Genomic DNA, 13,397 nt, shown 5'->3' with positions numbered 1-13,397 from the left:
TTTAAGTGGGTAGCCGAACAAAAAAAACAACTAATATATAGATATCACAGCACCGAATCATTCTCCTGCCCTAATAGAAAGCTTCTCCGACCGCAGAAAATGCAGCATCAAAAGAATAAAGTTTCCCTGGCAAAGCACTTTCCAGTCTATTGTGATGACTCCTGAAATGCGTTCGTGTCTATTCATTTATACTGTATATCTGCAGTGCAATATCAGAGTCATTCTCCAGTCACAATAATAAAACACACAATAAATACCAACTACAGGATGCCCAGGAATATTTTTATGTTTTCCTCTCCAAATATTATATATTCTTATAGACAAGGGCAGTATGCCCTGGCCGTGCCCTTATAGTTGTTATATTCTTGTATATAGGGGCAGTATTATAGTATAGTTATATTCTTCTACAAAGGGGGCAGTATTATAGTAGTTATATTCTTGTATATGGGGGGCAGTATTATAGTAGTTATATTCTTGTATATAGGGGCAGTATTATAGTAGTTATATTCTTGTATATAGGGGCAGTATTATAGTAGTTATATTCTTGTATATAGGAGCAGTATTATAGTAGTTATATTCTTGTATATAGAGAGCAGTATTATAGTAGTTATATTCTTGTATATAGGGGCAGTATTATAGTAGTTATATTATTGTATATAGGGGCAGTATTATAGTAGTTATATTCTTGTATATAGGGGGCAGTATTATAGTAGTTATATTCTTGTATATAGGCGGCAGTATTATAGTAGCTATATTCTTGTATATAGGGGCAGTAGTATAGTAGTTATATTCTTGTATATAGGGGGCAGTATTATAGTAGTTATATTCTTGTATATAGGGGGCAGTTTTACAGTAGTTATATTCTTGTATATAGGAGCAGTATTATAGTAGTTATATTCTTGTATATAGGGGGCAGTATTATAGTAGTTATATTCTTGTATATAGGGGCAGTATTATAGTAGTTATATTCTTGTATATAGGGGCAGTAGTATAGTAGTTATATTCTTGTATATAGGGGGCAGTATTATAGTAGTTATATTCTTGTATATAGGGGCAGTATTATAGTAGTTACAGATTTTTGTATACAGGAGCAGTATTATAGTAGCTATATTCTTGTGTATAGGGGGCAGTATTATAGTAGTTATATTCTTCTATATAGGGTGCGGAATTAAAAGCTATATTCTTGTATATAGGGGGCAGTATTATAGTAGTTATATTCTTGTACATAGGGGGCAGTATTATAGTAGTTATATTCTTGTACATAGGGGGCAGTATTATAGTAGTTCTATTCTTGTATATAGGGGCAATATTATAGTAGTTATATTCTTGTATATAGGAGCAGTATTATAGTAGTTATATTCTTGTATGTAGGAGGCAGTATTATAGTAGTTCTATTCTTGTATATAGGAGGCAGTATTATAGTAGTTCTATTCTTGTGTATAGGAGACAGTAGTATAGTAGTTATATTCTTGTATATGGGGCAGTATTATAGTAGTTATATTCTTGTATATAGGGGGCAGTATTATAGTAGTTATATTATTGTATATAGGGGGCAGTATTATAGTAGGTATATTCTTGTATATAGGGGGCAGTATTATAGTAGTTATATTCTTGTATATAAGGGGCAGTATTATAGTAGTTATATTCTTGTATATAGGAGCACTATTATAGTAGTTCTATTCTTGTTTATAGGGGCAGTATTATAGTAGTTATATTCTTGTATATAGGAGCAGTATTATAGTAGTTATATTCTTGTATATAGGAGGCAGTATTATAGTAGTTATATTCTTGTATATAGGAGCAGTATTATGGTAGTTATATTCTTGTATATAAGGGGCAGTATTATAGTAGTTATATTCTTGTATATAGGAGGCAGTATTATAGTAGTTATATTCTTGTATATAGGAGGCAGTATTATAGTAGTTTTATTCTTGTATATAGGAGACAGTAGTATAGTAGTTATATACTTGTATATGGGGCAGTAGTATAGTAGTTATATACTTGTATATGGGGCAGTATTATAGTAGTTATATTCTTCTATATAGGGTGCAGAATTAAAAGCTATATTCTTGTATATAGGGGGCAGTATTATAGTAGATATATTCTTGTACATAGGGGGCAGTATTATAGTAGTTATATTCTTGTACATAGGGGGCAGTATTATAGTAGTTCTATTCTTGTATATAGGGGCAGTATTATAGTAGTTATATTCTTGTATATAGGAGCAGTATTATAGTAGTTATATTCTTGTATGTAGGAGGCAGTATTATAGTAGTTCTATTCTTGTATATAGGAGGCAGTATTATAGTAGTTCTATTCTTGTGTATAGGAGACAGTAGTATAGTAGTTATATTCTTGTATATGGGGCAGTATTATAGTAGTTATATTCTTGTATATAGGGGGCAGTATTATAGTAGTTATATTATTGTATATAGGGGCAGTATTATAGTAATTATATTCTTGTATATAAGGGGCAGTATTATAGTAGTTATATTCTTGTATATAGGAGCACTATTATAGTAGTTATATTCTTGTATATAGGGGCAGTATTATAGTAGTTATATTCTTGTATATAGGAGCAGTATTATAGTAGTTATATTCTTGTATATAGGAGGCAGTATTATAGTAGTTATATTCTTGTATATAGGAGCAGTATTATGGTAGTTATATTCTTGTATATAAGGGGCAGTATTATAGTAGTTATATTCTTGTATATAGGAGGCAGTATTATAGTAGTTATATTCTTGTATATAGGAGGCAGTATTATAGTAGTTTTATTCTTGTATATAGGAGACAGTAGTATAGTAGTTATATACTTGTATATGGGGCAGTAGTATAGTAGTTATATACTTGTATATGGGGCAGTATTATAGTAGTTATATTCTTGTATATAGGGGGCAGTATTATAGTAGTTATATTCTTGTATATAGGAGCAGTATTATAGTAGTTATATTCTTGTATATAGGGGGCAGTATTATAGTAGTTATATTCTTGTATATAGGAGGCAGTATTATAGTAGTTATATTTTTGTATATAGGAGCAGTATTATAGTAGTTATATTCTTGTATATAGGAGCAGTATTATAGTAGTTATATTCTTGTATATAGGAGTAGTATTATAGTAGTTATATTCTTGTGTATAGGGGCAGTATTATAGTAGTTATATTCTTGTACATAGGGGCAGTATTATAGTAGTTATATTCTTGTATATAGGAGCAGTATTATAGTAGTTATATTCTTGTATATAGGAGTAGTATTATAGTAGTTATATTCTTGTGTATAGGGGCAGTATTATAGTAGTTATATTCTTGTATATAGGAGCAGTATTATAGTAGTTATATTCTTGTATATAGGGGGCAGTATTATAGTAGTTATATTCTTGTATATAGGAGCAGTATTATAGTAGTTATATTCTTGTATATAGGGACAGTATTATAGTAGTTATATTCTTGTATATAGGGGGCAGTATTAGGGCGGGTTCACACATGGCGGAATTTCACTTAAATTCCGCTGCGGACACTCCGCAGCGTTAATCCGCAGCGGAGCCGTTTCTCCATTGACTTTCACTTTAATTTAGCAGTGTTCGTTTACACGATGCGTACAATTCCGCTGCGGAGCATAGGCTGCGGAGCGGAATTTGGTGTCCGCAGCATGCTCTGTCTGTTGCGGACCAGTGGCGGACTCATGGCGGAATTTCTCCATTGACTTCAATGGAGATTCAAAGTTCCGCAATGAAGTCCGCAGCTGTCATGTACATGTTATGTGTGCTGCGGATGCGTCTTGCTTTTTTAACTTGACATTTCTTCATTCTGGCTGGACCTATGTATTTCTAGGTCTACAGCCAGACTGAGGAAGTCAATGGGGCTCCCGTAATGACGGGAGCGTTGCTAGGAGACGTCTGTAAATAGTCACTGTCCAGGGTGCTGAAAGAGTTAAGCGATCGGCAGTAACTGTTTCTGCACCCGGGACAGTGACTACCGATCTCAATATACATGTATCTGTAAAAAAATATATAAGTTCATACTTACCGAGAACTCCCTGCTTCTGTCTCCAGTCCGGCCTCCCAGGATGACGATTCAGTGTAAGTGACGGCTGCAGCCAATCACAGGCCAAGCACAGGCTGCAGCGGTCACATGGACTGGCGCGTCATCCAGGGAGGTCGGGCTGGATGCCGAAAGAGGGATGCGTCACCAAGACAACGGCCGGTAAGTATGAAAGTCGTTTACTTTCACTAGGGAAAGTGCTGTCCCTTCTCTCTATCCTGCACTGATAGGGAGAAGGGAAGCACTTTTCCCGCAGTCCGCAGCAGCTAGTCCGCATCAATGTACTGCACATTTTGTGCAGATCCGCAGCAGAATCTGCAACGCAGATTCTGTGCGGCATGGATGCGGACAGTTGCGGAGGAATTCTGCCATGTGTGGTCATGCCCTTATAGTAGTTATATTCTTGTATATAGGGGGCAGTATTATAGTAGTTATATTCTTGTATATAGGGGGCAGTATTATAGTAGTTATATATTCTTGTATATAGGGGGCAGTATTATAGTAGTTATATTCTTGTATATAGGAGCAGTATTATAGTAGTTATATTCTTGTATATAGGGGCAGTATTATAGTAGTTATATTCTTGTATATAGGGGGCAGTATTATAGTAGTTATATTCTTGTATATAGGAGGCAGTGATTTTAAACTGAACCATAAGAACAGGAGTTTACTATCTTTATATCAAATATCCTTACAGTCTGCTGTCCATGGAAGCATCAACCCTACAATGTGTAGGTGTGTAAAACCTAATAAGCCCTGGGCATGTATGTATTATGACAAATTTCTTGTTTTGTATAAATTATAATATGTCTAATGTTTCCCTCTAGGCTTGAATATTGACAGAGCTTATATTAGGAAACCATCCATGTAAGGCTGTAGAATTTATAGCAATACTATATATCATTCTTATCTGGCAACAGTCCATTGCCTTCCATCTATCAAAATAAGTGTGAAAACTTAGGAACCCTCTTATCTTATAACCTCATGTAAGAAGCATGATTTAAATGATCAAATTGATTGATTCCATGAACATGAACATTTATTGTACCACCATACTTGTAAATAGCAGAAATAGCAAAACAGAAAAAAAATATCACTACTCTGTAAATGCTTATTGGGGTACTGATTATCGCTTTCTGTACATGATTTTACGAATGTTTTGTCTAAGCTGCCAAAAACAGTGTAGGAAAGGAAGTGACAACTGGTCTGACCACATTTCTTGCTTCCTAATGTCACCTTTCCTACTCATTGAGCCATTTTCCTTGTAAAGTAAATAGTGTATATTTGATGTAACACTAGCTATTATAATACTTCCTCCTATGTACAAGAATATAACTACTATAATACTGCTCCCTATATACAAGTATATATTTTCTATAATACTGCTCCCTATATACAAGAATATAACTACTATAATACTGCCCCTATATACAAGAATATAACTACTATAATACTGCTCCCTATATACAAGAAAATAACTACTATAATACTGCCCCCTATATACAAGAATATAACTACTATAATACTGCCCCTATATACAAGAATATAACTACTATAATACTGCCCCTATATACAAGAATATAACTAATATAACACGGCCCCTATATACAAGAATATAACTACTATAATACTGCTCCTATATACAAGAATATATCTACTATAATACTGCCCCTATGTACAAGAAGATAACTACTATAATACTGCTCCTATATACAAGAATATAACTACTATAATACTGCTCCCTATATACAAGTATATATTTTCTATAATACTGCTCCCTATATACAAGAATATAACTACTATAATACTGCCCCTATATACAAGAATATAACTACTATAATACTGCTCCCTATATACAAGAAAATAACTACTATAATACTGCCCCCTATATACAAGAATATAACTACTATAATACTGCCCCTATATACAAGAATATAACTACTATAATACTGCCCCTATATACAAGAATATAACTAATATAACACGGCCCCTATATACAAGAATATAACTACTATAATACTGCTCCTATATACAAGAATATAACTACTATAATACTGTCCCCTATATACAAGAATATAACTACTATATTGGCTTGATGGGCACTTCTTGCGTACCATACGGTCAAGCTGCTCCCACAACAGCTCTATGGGGTTGAGATCTGGTGACTGCGCTGGCCACTCCATTACAGATAGAATACCAGCTGCCGGCTTCTTCCCTAAATAGTTCTTGCATCATTTGGAGGTGTGCTTTGGGTCATTGTCCTGTTGTAGGATGAAATTGGCTCCAATCAAGCGCTGTCCACAGGGTATGGCATGGCGTTGCGGAGTGATAGCCTTCCTTATTCAGAATCCCTTTTACCTTGTACAAATCTCCCACTTTACCAGCACCAAAGCAACCCCAGACCATCACATGACCTCCACCATGCTTGACAGATGGCGTCAGGCACTCTTCCAGCATCTTTTCAGTTGTTCTGCGTCTCACAAATTTTCTTCTGTGTGATCCAAACACCTCAAACTTCGATTCGTCTGTCCATAACACTTTTTCCCAATCTTCCTCTGTCCAATGTCTGTGTGCTTTTGCCCATATTACTCTTTTCCTTTTATTAGCCAGTCTCAGATATGGCTTTTTCTTTGCCACTCTGCCCTGAAGGCCAGCATCCCGGAGTCGCCTCTTCACTGTAGACGTTGACACTGGCGTTTTGCGGGTACTATTTAATGAAGCTGCCAGTTGAGGACCTGTGAGGCGTCTATTTCTCAAACTAAAGACTCTAATGTACTTGTCTTGTTGCTCAGTTGTGCAGCGGGGCCTCCCACTTCTCTTTCTACTCTGGTTAGAGCCTGTTTGTGCTATCCTCTGAAGGGAGTAGTACACACCGTTGTTGTAATGACGGGCTAGGGAGACAGACAGGTGAGCCCTAATCTACCCGCCACTCAGTCCCTGCCTACTTGCACGGCCCGTCCTAGGCGACGGCGTACAACTGGGCGACGGTCCCTACGCTCAATAAGTGTACAACAGACAAGGGTACACAGAAGCTAAGGGAAATGGGGCAGTTGCCCACGGCAACACCGTGAGCAACAGGAGTAGTGAACGAGCCGAGTCAAACCAGGAGTGTACGAGGTACCAAAAGCAGAGCAGGAGCGTAGTCAGTAAAGCCAGGGTCAAAATGAAGCAAGGTCAATAATAATAGCAGGAGCAGCAGAGCCAGGAAACAGGAAAGAATCACAGGCAGAGGACAAGCAGGAAATGAAGGTATAAATAGACCGAGGGCGGGAGCTAGAACCGTCTGGCCAGGCTGTGATAGGTTCTCCCACTTCTGAGCCTACCAGCCTGAGTGGTAGCAGATCGAGGTACCCTATCAGACCTAGGAGCAGGTGCAGACTGATTAACCACGGGCGTCGACACAGAAGCTGTGTCTGGCAGAACCTTTAGGGCATGACCACACATGGCGGAATTCCTCCGCAACTGTCCGCATCAATGCCGCACAGAATCTGCGTTGCAGATTCTGCAGCGGATCTGCACAAAATGTGCAGAAAATTGATGCGGACTGGCCGCTGCGGACTGCAGGAAAAGTGCTTCTCTTCTCCCTATTCAGTGCAGGATAGAGAGAAGGGACAGCACTTTCCCTAGTGAAAGTCAAAGAAATTCATACTTACCGCCCGTTGTCTTGGTGACGCGTCCTTCTTTCGGCATCCGGCCCGACCTCCCTGGATGACGCTCCAGTCCATGTGACCGCTGCAGCCTGTGCTTGGCCTGTGATTGGCTGCAGCCGTCACTTACACTGAAACGTCATCCTGGGAGGCCGGACTGGAGACAGACGCAGGGAGTTCTCGGTAAGTATGAACTTATATGGTTTTTTACAGATACATGTATATTGAGATCGGTAGTCACTGTCCCGGGTGCAGAAACAGTTACTGCCGATCGCGTAACTCTTTCAGCACCCTGGACAGTGACTATTTACAGACGTCTCCTAGCAACGCTCCCGTCATTACGGGAGCCCCATTGACTTCCTCAGTCTGGCTGTAGACCTAGAAATACATAGGTCCAGCCAGAATGAAGAAATGTCATGGTAGTAAAAACAATACGCTCCGCAGCACACATAAGATCTGCGGACTTCATTGCGGAATTTTGACTCTCCATTGAAGTCAATGGAGAAATTCCGCCATGAGTCCGCAACCAGTCCGCCACTGCTCCGCAACAGACAGAGCATGCTGCGGACAACAAATTCCGCTCCGCAGCCTATGCTCCGCAGCGGAATTGTACGCATCGTGTAAACGAACACTGCTAAATTAAAGTGAAAGTCAATGGAGAAACGGCTCCGCTGCGGATTAACGCTGCGGAGTGTCCGCAGCGGAATTTAAGTGAAATTCCGCTATGTGTGAACCCGCCCTTACAGTTGTAGGAAATCTTCAGTTTCTTGGCAATTTCTCGAATGAAATAGCCTTCATTTCTAAGAACAAGAATAGACTGTCGAGTTTCACATGAAAGCTCTCTTTTTCTAACCATTTTGAGAGTTTAATCGAACTCACAAATGTAATGCTCCAGATTCTGAACTAGCTCAAAGGAAGGTCAGTTTTATAGCTCCTCTAAACAGCAAAACTGTTTACAGCGGTGCTAACATAATTGCACAAGGGTTTTCAAGTGTTTTCTAATCATCCATTAGCCTTCTAACACAGTTAGCAAACACAATGTACCATTAGAACACTGGAGTGATGGTTGCTGGAAATGGGCCTCTATACACCTATGTAGATATTGCATTAAAAACCAGATGTTTGCAGCTAGAAAAGTCATTTACCACATTAACAATGTATAGAGTGTATTTCTGAATCATTTAATGTTATCTTCATTGAAAAAAACTGTGCTTTTCTTGCAAAAATAAGGAAATTTCTAAGTGACCTTAAACTTTTGAACGGTAGTGTAACTACTATAATACTGCCCCCTATATACAAGTATATAACTACTATAATACTGCTCCTATATACAAGAATATAACGACTATAATACTGTCCCCTGTATACAAGAATATAACTACTATAATACTGCCCCCTATATACAAGAATATAACCACTATACTACTGCTCCTATATACAAGAATATAACTACTATAATACTGCTCCTATATACAAGTATATAACTACTATAATACTGCCCCCCTATATACAAGAATATATCTACTTTAATACTGCTCCTATATACAAGAATATAACTACTATAATACTGCCCCCTATATACAAGAATATATCTACTTTAATACTGCCCTTATATACAAGAATATAACTACTATAATACTGTTCCTATATACAAGAATATACCTACTATAATACTCCCCTATATACAAGAATATAACTACTATAATACTCCCCTATATACAAGAATATAACCACTATAATACTCCCCTATATACAAGAATATAACCACTATAATACTCCCCTATATACAAGAATATAACTACTATAATACTGCCCCCTATATACAAGAATATAACTACTATAATACTGTCCCCTATATACAAGAATATAACTACTATAATACTGCCCACTATATGCAAGAATATAACTACTATAATACTGCCCCTATATACAAGAATATAACGACTATAATACTGCCCCTGTATACAAGAATATAACTACTATAATACTGCCCCCTATATACAAGAATATAACTACTATAATACTGCCCCCTATATACAAGAATATAACTACTATAATACTGCCCTATATACAAGAATATAACTACTATAATACTGCCCCTATATACAAGAATATAACGACTATAATACTGCTCTCTATATACAAGAATATAACTACTATAATACTGCCCCTATATACAAGAATGTAACTACTATAATACTGCCTCCTATATACAAGAATATAACGACAATAATACTGTCCCTATATACAAGTATATAACTACTATAATACTGCCCCCCTATATACAAGAATATATCTACTTTAATACTGCTCCTATATACAAGAATATAACTACTATAATACTGCCCCTATATACAAGAATATAACTACTATAATACTGTTCCTATATACAAGAATATACCTACTATAATACTCCCCTATATACAAGAATATAACCACTATAATACTCCCCTATATACAAGAATATAACCACTATAATACTTCCCTATATACAAGAATATAACCACTATAATACTCCCCTATATACAAGAATATAACTACTATAATACTGCCCCCTATATACATGAATATAACAACTATAATACTGCCCACTATATGCAAGAATATAACTACTATAATACTGCCCCCTATATACAAGAATATAACGACTATAATACTGCCCCTATATACAAGAATATAACTACTATAATACTGCCCCTATATACAAGAATATAACTACTATAATACTGCTCTCTATATACAAGAATATAACTACTATAATACTGCCCCTATATACAAGAATGTAACTACTATAATACTGCCTCCTATATACAAGAATATAACACTGCTCCTATATACAAGAATATAACTACTATAATACTGCCCCTATATACAAGAATATAACTACTATAATACTGCCCCTATATACAAGAATATAACTACTATAATACTGCCTCCTATATACAAGATTATAACTACTATAATACTGCCTCCTATATACAAGAATATAACTACTATAATACTGCTCCCTATATACAAGAATATAACTACTATAATACTGCTCCCTATATACAAGAATATAACTACTAGAATACTGCCCCCTATATACAAGAATATAACTACTATAATACTACCCCCTATATACAAGAATATAACTGCTATAATACTGCCCCTATATACAAGAATATAACTGCTATAATACTGCCCCTATATACAAGAATATAACTGCTATAATAATGCCCCTATATACAAGAATATAACTACTATAAGGCTGGGTTCACACGACCTATTTTCAGACGTAAACGAGGCGTATTATGCCTCGTTTTACGCCTGAAAATAGGGCTACAATACGTCGGCAAACATCTGCCCATTCATTTGAATGGGTTTGCCGACGTATTGTGCAGACGACCTGTAATTTACGCGTCGTCGTTTGACAGCTGTCAAACGACGACGCGTAAATTGACTGCCTCGGCAAAGAAGTGCAGGGCACTTCTTTGCCACGTAATTTGAGCCGTTCTTCATTGAACTCAATGAAGAGCAGCTCAAGATATACGAGCGTCACAGACGCCTCACATAATACGAGGAGGAGCATTTACGGCTGAAACAACGCAGCTGTTTTCTTCTGAAAACAGTCTGTCATTTCAGCCGTAAATGACAGCTAGCGTGTGAACATACCCTAATACTGCCCCTATATACAAGAATATAACTACTATAATACTGCCCCTATATACAAAAATATAACTACTATAATACTGCCCCTATATACAAGAATATAACTACTATAATACTGCCCCCTATATACAAGAATATAACTACTATAATACTGCCCCTATATACAAGAATATAACTACTATAATACTGCTCCTATATACAAGAATATAACCACTATAATACTGCCCCTATATACAAGAATATAACTACTATAATACTGCCACTATATACAAGAATATAACTACTATAATACTGCCCCTATATACAAGAATATAACTACTATAATACTGCCCCTATATACAAGAATATAACTACTATAATACTGCCCCTGTACACAAGAATATAACTACTATAATACTGCCCCTATATACAAGAATATAACTACTATAATACTGCTCCTATATATAAGAATATAACTACTATAATACTACCCCTATATACAAGAATATAACTACTAGAATCCTGCTCCTATATACAAGAATATAACTACTATAGTACTACCCCTATATACAAGAATATAACTACTATAATACTGCCCCCTATATACAAGAATATAACTACTATAATACTGCCCCCTATATACAAGAATATAACTACTATAATACTGCCCTCTATATACAAGAATATAACTACTATAATACTGCCCCCTATATACAAGAATATAACTACTATAATACTGCCCCTATATACAAGAATATCACTACTATAATACTGCCCCCTATATACAAGAATATAACTACTATAATACTGCCCCCTATATACAAGAATATTTCTAGTATAATACTGCCCCTATATACAAGAATATAACTACTATAATACTGCCCCCTATATACAAGAATATAACTACTATAATACTGCCCCCTATGTACAAGAATATAACTACTATAATACTGCCCCTATACACAAGAATATAACTACTATAATACTGCTCCTATATATAAGAATATAACTACTATAATACTACCCCTATATACAAGAATATAACTACTATAATCCTGCTCCTATATACAAGAATATAACTACTATAGTACTACCCTTATATACAAGAATATAACTACTATAATACTGCCCCCTATATACAAGAATATAACTACTATAATACTGCCCCCCTATATACAAGAATATAACTACTATAATACTGCCCTCTATATACAAGAATATAACTACTATAATACTGCCCCCTATATACAAGGACATAACTAGTATAATACTGCCCCTATATAGAAGTATATAACTACTATAATACTGCTCCCTATATACAAGAATATAACTACTATAATACTGCCCCTATATACAAGAATATAACTACTATAATACTACCCCCTATATACAAGAATATAACTACTATAATACTGCCCCTATATACAAGAATATCACTACTATAATACTGCCCCCTATATACAAGAATATCACTACTATAATACTGCCCCTTATATACAAGAATATAACTACTTTAATACTACCCCTATATACAAGAATATAACTACTATAATCCTGCTCCTATATACAAGAATATAACTACTATAGTACTACCCCTATATAAGAGAATATAACTACTATAATACTGCCCCCTATATACAAGAATATAACTACTATAATACTGCCCCATATACAAGAATATATCTACTATAATACTGCTTCCTATATACAAGAATATAACTACTATAATACTGCCCCCTATATACAAGACTATAACTACTATAATACTGCCCCTATATACAAGAATATAACTACTATAATACTGCTCCTATATACAAGAATATAACTACTATAATACTGCTCCTATATACAAGAATATAACTACTATAATACTGCCCCTATATATAAGAATATAACTACTATAATACTGCTCCTATATACAAGAATATAACTACTATAATACTGCCCCCTATATACAAGAATATAACTACTATAATACTGCCCCCTATATACAAGAATATAACTACTATAATACTGCCCCTATATACAAGAATATAACTACTATAATACTGCTCCTATATACAAGAATATAACTACTA

The 13,397-nt window shown here is 35.5% G+C and overlaps 1 protein-coding gene across 1 annotated transcript in view; it reads left to right on the top strand.

Moving 5' to 3' along the window:
- SORCS3 (sortilin related VPS10 domain containing receptor 3) overlaps positions 1 to 13,397 on the top strand; it is a 550,689-nt gene that overhangs the window by 39,298 nt on the left and 497,994 nt on the right. The gene's annotated exons all lie outside the window — the stretch shown is intronic.

This window comes from Rhinoderma darwinii, chromosome 11 (assembly GCF_050947455.1).
Source record: "Rhinoderma darwinii isolate aRhiDar2 chromosome 11, aRhiDar2.hap1, whole genome shotgun sequence".
Taxonomy (NCBI): Eukaryota; Metazoa; Chordata; class Amphibia; order Anura; family Rhinodermatidae; genus Rhinoderma; species Rhinoderma darwinii.
This window is presented reverse-complemented; position numbering and strand designations above follow the sequence as displayed.